General features: G+C 32.7%; 1 protein-coding gene across 1 annotated transcript in view; it reads left to right on the top strand.

Moving 5' to 3' along the window:
- The first annotated feature begins 5,875 nt into the window (after positions 1-5,875).
- LOC119529992 (E3 ubiquitin-protein ligase MARCHF1) overlaps positions 5,876-9,309 on the top strand; it is a 581,433-nt gene continuing 577,999 nt past the window's right edge. Inside the window, exon 1 of the mRNA XM_037830956.1 lies at positions 5,876-5,912. The gene's annotated coding sequence lies outside the window, so the exon portion shown is untranslated. The remainder of the gene's footprint in view (positions 5,913-9,309) is intronic.

Genomic DNA, 9,309 nt, shown 5'->3' with positions numbered 1-9,309 from the left:
GTTTAACTGATCAGATTTTTTTTTTTTTTTGCTCTTGTTTTTCTGGTTCTTGCTTTGCCTATATGGAACTTTTTTGTTTGTGTGTTTTTTCTAAAGGGGATCTTCCCAAGATACAATCAGCTCCAATAAGATTTTCACAGACAAGACAGGCCCAGGACTCACAAAGAGGGTTTAATCAGTATCAGATTTCCCTGGGGATGAGACCCAGCAGGTTGTCAGTCTTTTCAGTGAAGCTTCTTGACTCTGTGCTTTTTCAATCCTGTCCAGTAGGTGGTGCTTGTCAGCCTACAGCTCCCCACCAGTGTAAAGTGGTATGGTTCCTTTAATTCTCATCAGTCCCTGTCCCTGCCAGGTGTGTGTTGAGACAGAGGCTGAGGCATAGGACAGGCTTAAACTGTTTGTGTTTTTCAGCCCCTGGGGCCTGAATTCTCTAAATGAGAGCCACTACTTGTGCCAGGCCCTGCCAACCCCCTTTCTTGGAGAAGGTTTGCCATTCACAGAATTATCTCATTCACTTGACTAGTTACTTTGTCTCTGAGATTTTCCTTAACCTCCACCCTTGCCTGGGTCAGTGCTGACAACTGAAAAAGACTGCTGCTTTTTTTTAATGCTAAAAAGTTTAAAAAATATATATCCTTTTTAGATCTAGTACCTAGCCCCCACTTAACCAGTCAAGAACCAGAGTTAGTACTCAGTTCTATATGCCCCTTTTCTTGGGGCACAAACTTTTTCAACTATTCTGCCCCCAGCCAACTCCAAACACCTGGTTTTGTTTGTTTGTTTGTTTTTCTATCAGCCCTACCTCCTTTCTGCCATGGAGAGAGCTATGAGTTCCTTTCATGCCTTCACTGGGTTTATTGGTGCTTGAAGCTTGTATTCAGCAGTCTGAATTTGTTAATTAAATCCACAATTGGGGCTTGGTTTAGCTACTTTCCCTTGTGCCTAGTAGAGACTGCTTCTGTTTCCCACAGGAAAGTGATTCCAAACTGGCTTGGCATGCTAGCGAGGGAGGGATGCCAGCCTCCACAGATTGGGAGACTTACTCACAGTTCTGCGCTGTGATCTCAGCCCTTCCACCCCTTCCAAACTGGTGTGTGATGTGTACCTGGTTATGGATGCCCCCAAACTGTTTTTCCAGACAGTTCCTGGCTCTTTACTAGCTGCCCTAGAGGACAAATGAAATTCCACACTTCCCTATGCCACCATCTTGCCCCTGCATGAGAGCTTTAATTGAGTTTTTAGTGGTGTGGTATCAATTTAGCTTTTTGCTTGCGTATTTATGTTTTCTAGCTTATGGGATTGACAAATAAACTTTCAATATCATCCAAAATTTAATTGAAGCCAATGCAAGTTTTATGAAACTTCAATCCAATAAAATAAAATCAGCTGTGCCTCCACCCTCCTACCCTCCCCCCCAATTTTGTTTTATGATTAAATGTTCAGACTTAGAGACCGGACAACAAAACAAAAAAATAAACACTTCCTTAGAATTTACTTCTTAGTACCTTTGCTAAAATCTGTTATGTTTTCTGTATATATTTGTGAAAGCAGTGACATCCTTTAAGCCCTTAAATTATTTTATCCCTAGGTACTCAATTTTAAGAAACTACAAAAGTTTTGCCTTGTCATTTCATTTCCTGGACAAAATTCCTCACAGATATTTAATGCAATATTTTAAAATTGAAAATCCTCAAATTCATAATAATTTGTTTTTGTACAATGCTTACATAGTGAGTTGTATCTAAATTAATTTGAGTAATATTTAATATTTTTCCATCAATATAATTTGATTTGCTGCTTCTGCAATAAATCTAATTTTTAAATTTTGTACATCATTTCCTTAATTATGTGCAATATTACTTCATGCCAATATTTGTAGTGAGAATAAATGTTCTTTCATAATATTATCAAGTTTTGTTATGGTCTCTGCCAAACACAGAAAATTTCCATTATCACTCGCTCATACACTATCTTGGATGATCTTCTGAACACATTTCCCTTGCCAAAGCTTAGATTATGTATATGTTCAACAACAGCATGCTGTCTCTCATTTTCATTTACTTTCCTTACTTTAACAAAAATAATTATTGATTATTCCAATTTGATTTTAATTTTAAATACCCAACACATCTATTGCTGTCCAGCTCACTTTTTTTAATGTTTAATCACTGCCCATAATGATTATTATGCCCATTCTCAAGTGTTGGTTGATAATTTTAATACAAGAAGACATTCAGTCTAAATACAGGATTCTTTGCCTAAAGTAACCTGACTGTAATGATTTTTTTTTCATTTGATAGCATCTGAATATAATAAACATCCCCCATATTTCCTACCTGTTCTGTATTTTGTAATGTCAAAACTTCTTTTCAAAGGTAGATAATTTTCAACAAGAGTGGCTCATTGTTGAATACTAAAAAATGTACTAAAAAATGATGTCCATGTTCTTGGATTATAAGACCACACATTTGGCTTGGTGTATTCTTTAGGATGTTTTGTTCTTTGCTAGCATTTCTTGAAATTCAGTAGTCATTATTCATATGGAGGTGGGGGATAATTTCACATCCTGTTCCATCAGTGATGATTTGAGCTATGTTCTGCCAAAACTGGTATCTCTGAGGTCCTTCCCTTGTTTCTGCCAATCTATCTGCATTTCTCCAAAGTTTATTAAATATTCCAATTAAAAAATTTTTCCCATGTAAGGTTTTCCATTTTTGGTTTTATTTTCTTAATAATTTTATTCTAATAAAGTAAACTTGTTCTAATAATTGTCTTCTGATAATATTTTTGCATTTCCAATCTTTAGGAAAAAATAAAAAAAAGATATATGTAAAATGTATTGGAAAAAGCAGCAGATTTTAACAGCAGTTAATTTGTTTACTGAACAAATTCCCACACTAAAAATAAATGCTTATTGTAATATCATGAGTGGATCATTTAACAGTAATCTTTAATTTAAGTCTATGTTAAACTTTTAGATTATTATTGATAAAGTAATAATAGTATTTACATAATGGTATATATCATAACAAAAACATCCTTTAGATTTTAATAAGAAACTTGGCTATACATTTATGAAACAAAAAAGCTAGATGATGTGAACTGCAATAAAATATATTAAATGCAGCCAGTGCATTAATACTGATTTACACACACACACACACACACACACACACACACACACACATGTATATATTTATATATACATATATATATATTTATATATACACACACAATGGTAGATAGATAAGTAGATATAGATGATAGATGGATAGATAGATCGTTGTATGAGTCTCAAGCTCAGCTCTTTGTTTAGAACACAGCTGCTTATGGTAGATATTATTAAATCAACAGTGTCTTTTGGTTTACAAATCTTTAGTTTATCAAACTTGTTCCTCCTTTGTTAAGTCCAAGTGGAATGATACATCTTAACTCTCTTAGAATATAACCATTTATCCATCTACTGGAAAATTATCATAATAAATTTGTAAGTCACCTATTTTGGGATTAAAGTTATAATAAAATATAAAGAAAATGATGTTTAAGATAAGTGGGGCATCCTTAGATGTGTTGTCCTTGTGCTATGCTCAGTCTGAATATTCGTAGCTATACAGCATTTTCAGTGAAAAAAACATTTCTCTTTTTACTTTCATTCTCCCAATTTCCAAAATAATCTGTGAGGAGTCACAGTGGACTGAGTTGGAAGATAAATCTCATGTATAATCATTATACACCATCTGTTACATATATCATGACATCCCCTGCCCACACCCAAATACGTTATTTCTGTGATACACTTATCTATACAATTCTCTGTTCACTTAGTTCTCTGTCAGGATTCTCTTTAGTCACTCATTCAAAGAGATTTTGGACACCCATTTCACCAAATGCCCAAATATGTGAGATATGTAAGAATAGCAGTGATGGCCACAACTTAGGATCAAATGCCCTTCTTTCCTCAGTACATATCTGTCTATATAATTACTTTCCTTCCCTCCCTCCCCACCTTCTTCCTTCCTTCCTTCCTTCCTTCCTTCCTTCCTTCCTCCCTCCCTCCCTCCCTTCCTTCTTTCCTTCCTTTCTTCATTGAGGTACATATGTAGAGGGAAAGCATCTGGTTTATTAAGCTTTCTAAAGGCCAGCTGGAAGACCTCACATGATGAAGCAGGACACTGTGTAATTTGAATCTTCTCTCTCATTATTCAATGACAATAAAATTTTTGCACAGCTTATCAGGGTTTTCAGTTTTTTTTCATTATGCTAAAAAACTTACTCATATTTCACAATGCTTTGTCTTTTGAGTCAGGTTTTAATATTTAAATTCAATTGAAATTATATAATATGTAAAATGAGAAAATGTGGAAATTATTCAAGTTATTCAGTTTAATTTAAGTAAAACTGAAAGTGGCTATTGTTAAATCTGGATGACAGTAATTTGGCTAGCCTGAGTGAAAGAATGATACCATTCTTCAATCTGCAAATAAGCCATGTAAAATTGCTTGATAAATATTTGATTGCTACTACTCTAATTGTTTTGGACATTTGACAATGCATGGGTTTATAAAGATTTTTATTTTAAAAAACAGAAATCAATAAAAATAAGCTTTTTAATTGAATTGATAATCATTAAAAAATTTAATGGGATTTCTTCTACGTCTGTATAATGTATCCTTCTCTTGAGGAAACATGTTTTTATTGTTGTTTTTATTGTTACTCTGTTTTATAGGATTTTCAATTTGTTGTGTGTAGATTGAATTTCATTTTCACACTCTGAATGGCTTGTATTGGTTCCCAGGTCAGCAGCTGACTTTTGTAAATCAATTTATTAATTATTTAGGCAAACTTATTTTAAATAACTCTTTGTATCCCTCTGCTTTCCCTCCTTGAACATTGATTCTATAATAAGATACAACTCTTATAGGATTCCGATAGGAAAATATATTTTCTCTGTAATTACAATATTATTTTATACAGTCTTTGAAAAATGATCAATAACGTCCCTTATTTGTCCAGTTTGTTAAAATAACATTTTTTGATATTCTTCATGTAAAGCAGAATAGAGAGTTTCTGAGATATTGATGCCAGCTCATCTTACAGACAATTGGCATTCTTAGCCCTTTCAAACAAGCATAGCAATTAACATTGCAATCATGTATGCCTCCAATTGGAGTACATCCTAAAACAAATAAGACAGAATAGTTAGTGCTGTTTTATACATGAGGACATTAGAGACATGAAGTATGTGGCTTGTGAATATTTCCTCTTGATGTATTGCTTAGCCTAATGCATAGGGAGCTAAAAGTGAAGCTGTTGCTTAGCTTCACACATTGTTCTTTTGATTATCCTTCATGTTTTTATTCATCCTCATTATGTTTAAAACAGTCTATCTATTTCCAAACTGTGACTTCATGAAGCAGTTGGATTAAACTGGGGCCAGATATTCTAGTTTGATTTTTCAGTTTGTCTTCTGTCTTTGAGGCCATTCTTGGGTATCTTGTAATACTTAGTAGCGCATGAAAGGCTTATATCAGAAGAGATAATTTGGAACTTCTCTGTTAGAAAATAAAACTTCAAGCAACTCATTTTTGATATACTGAAGTACTTAGGTATTTTGGAACTGTATATAAATTTGAATAAAATTATTTATCATGATCTGAATATTGGCAAAAACAAAGTTAGGAACACTCCCTATCATATTATAGTTTCAAGACTATTTAGATAAGCCTACAATATGTGCATATATTTGTGTAGTCTTTCCTTTACGTAAACTTAGTTTCTTTATAGCTGTTTTTAAGTACAGCCTTTAAGCTTAATTTATTTTAATTTCCTTTTCAGGAAATGTACCCGAGAAGAGCTCTAAGAAAATATACCCAGTTGTCCTGCTGTGATTAAACAAGACCCTGCTGAATTTTGTAAGTTCATCTACTTTTATCTTAGATAAGGAAGACACTGTGCCACAAAGACTCACTTTTTTCATTTGGATTTAGAGTTGAATTTTGCTTAATGGAAGACTTACTTGATTTTATCTTTTCAAAGCTTTATTTTACCTAAATTTTATTCAATTTCAATAAATAGAAGGAATGAATGTCTTCTTTAGATAACTCTGTTTCCTGGTTTCTGTTAGCCAATATTTTAATGACTCGTGATAAGAACCTTATCAGTTACTGAGTTAGTTTAATGGGGTAGTGCTGTCAGCAATGCTGATTTGCCTGAAAGGATGTATTGGTGATTATAATGTTCTTTGTGTCAGTGAACAAAGGTATTCAATTTTATCTGTAGAAACATTCAGAAAGCACTATAGGGTCTCATGAAGGTAAATGAATACTGACCATCTTTAGTTAATAGTGATTCTATCTTACTACTAGTATTTAGATTTAGATTTAGATTTTACATTTAATGATTGAAATAGTAAACATGATGAGATGTATACTAGATGCAGAAATATAAGAATCTAAGAATACTCATTTCACATGATACACAAATAAACAAATTCTTTTGTGTGGAGAGTCCTGAAGTACTGATTAGATTGAATATTTCCTGAACCTTCAAATTTACTTTTGATTCTTGTGATTCTTTGATACTTTTGATTCTCTCCAAGTTAGGAAATTTGGCTATTTCACAATTTCTGAAACACTATATAAAGCACATATTCTCTCTTCTTCACATAGCTGCCTTCTACAATTGAGATAAAATAATCTCTTTATGCCTAATTAGTCTATGAAAGACCAAGTTGATTAAGTAGTATTATAAATGCCATTTGTTTTGGCATTTGCAACATTTTTTCTTCTTTTGGTTCAAGGACATTATTTTCATGAAACCAGAAGAAAAAATATGCTGTGTTTCTGATAATAAATGGATGGGAGGATCAACTAGATGAAAAGAAGTATCTAAAGATGTGTAATTGGTGGCACAGTAGTCATTCCAAGTGTTCTTTATACTTTTTTACCCCAGTGGATTTGAACAACTTAATTAGTGCTGAATATAGTAATATAAAATGTTCACTTACTGGTTAGAGCAGACTTTAGAAGTCTGTCCAGTAACTCAGAGGACATAAATCAATTAAAAAATGATCATGAAATTGCTAGAGTAATCACATACAAAAAGGAGGAAAATTTTACAAAGACAGATATTTATGTATCTCATGGAGAAAAAGTAAAGATTATGTAGAATATGGTGACAAAAAACCTTCATCTTAATCTTACATTAATTGGTACAGTGGTTCCAATTCTTTTTCAAACACTGTCTGTTTATATAATTATTTTTTCTCTGTGAAAACCATGGGATTTTTCCCCTAAAAAATGCGTTTAAAAAGAAATCATGAAATCTTTTTACTAAAGATCTACATATATCTGTTAAATTCCAATAAGTTATTTTAATCATTGAATAGCAACAGTGTTAAAATGATATTGTCTAATTTTATAGTAATATGAAATATTTGTTGAATGTTTTTAATATATTCAGTTCTATGCATGAAAAATGGCAAATGAATTTGGTGTTCAGTGTGACCTCTGGAATTATCAAAGGCGAATTTATACTTTCTATCAATATTTCACAATTCTGAAAAGTTCCCTGATCCTCCATTATTAGAGGTCTGACAGACCCAAGTTGGAAACCATGAAGATGTTATTCGAGCTTAGATCAGTAAAATACAAGGAAGATTTCTAATAGTGAGGAAGAAATATACCTCTAACCTTGGCTTTGGTCACATCTCTCTTGATTAATTTGAGAATTTTCAGTTGGCTCAGCTAATGAAAAACCTGGATATGTGGAAAAGGTGCAGGGGAGAAACAAAAATTTTTATTAAAAAACCTCAGTAATAGTGTCTCTGATGATATTTTTAAGGTAATAGAATTACTCCATTTGGAAAAAAGAAAACGTAGAGAAACCTGAATGTTCTTAAAGTATATGAGGAACTTTTATAGAAAAAGTATCCAAGTCTTCATTTTGTTGTGATTAAAAAAAAATCAAAACACTGAAGTATAATAAACTGGATTGTTATCAGTGTAGATTTCTAAGCAGTGAGAATTTTTGAGCACTAAAATAATTGAAGATAGATCCTAGAAAATTCCTTCTTCTGAAAGACACTTAAAGCAAAACAGATCCTATCCCGAATGGACTATCTAGGGGGAAAAAAGTAAACTAATCCAACATAAAATCTTCCCAACCTAGGACTATATGATCATAAATTAGTTACCGTTTTAGGTTCTTTAAATAGGTCATTAGCTCGTTTGCTTTTCTGACACCATACAGAGGAGGAAGTAAACTGGTTTAGCAAAACATCTGCATAACTGTGATCCCAGTTGAATAATTGTGCAATCTCCAATGGAGAATTAATACAGTTTTCTTGAAGGGTTTAGAGGCTAATCAAAGTAGATCCTCTGCCTTTGGAATGGGAACTACTCTGGGAAATATGCTAATTACATCTGACTGGAGTTCATCTAGACAATTGTTTTAATGAGTACATTTTTTTTTGTAATATTCACCAACTTTTCTTTTTCTTTCCATTACTGCCATCCCCTTGTGATTATACTTGACATAGTAATATCCATCAAGAGGCTATTTTTCTTGTATTTTAGACAACAAATGATTTTAGTTTAGAAATAAGTCATCTGCTGGCTTATAATGCTAGTCATTTTATAGACTTTCTGTTCACAAAAACTTAGGAGACTTGACATCAGCAATATATTTTAATGTTTGTGCTAAGAATTTGGGGGAATAAAATAAAAGCACAGAATATAAGCACTACTGATAAATTGCAACAATCTCATGTGGGTAAAAATCAATTACACAAAAATTAAACATAGGATTAACATCAGTGAAAAAAATACATACTATATTAAAACTCTCTGTGTCCACCCACAACACATTAAGTCTATGATGTTTGTTATTGTGTGTTCAAACCTACGTAGGAAAAAAACAATGAATGAGTGAATGAATGAAATGTTGCAGTCATTTATAGAATCAGTGTAATTAAAATTGGGACATCAGATACAAGTAAAAGTTACATGATAGTAAGGGCCATTCCAGATAGTATAAAATAAGAATAATGGGTTTGACTAAGGAATTTACTTAGTATGTGATGATGAATCTCATTAAGGGTATCTGGGAGAGAATTTTATGAAATTAGTGGTGAGAAGCAAAGCTATGTCAGTAAGGTTGGACTACACCGTGAAAGGTGCCGGGCAGCCTACACTTTACTCAGTGGGAGGGATAGTCACAAGAGACTTTCCGATACAATCTACACAATTCCTGAGTAATTGATATGAAACAGAGATAATAAATCAAAGATGATACCGAACTTCTGACTCT

This window comes from Choloepus didactylus, chromosome 3, assembly GCF_015220235.1.
Source record: "Choloepus didactylus isolate mChoDid1 chromosome 3, mChoDid1.pri, whole genome shotgun sequence".
In the NCBI taxonomy this organism is placed as follows: domain Eukaryota; kingdom Metazoa; phylum Chordata; class Mammalia; order Pilosa; family Megalonychidae; genus Choloepus; species Choloepus didactylus.
This window is presented reverse-complemented; position numbering and strand designations above follow the sequence as displayed.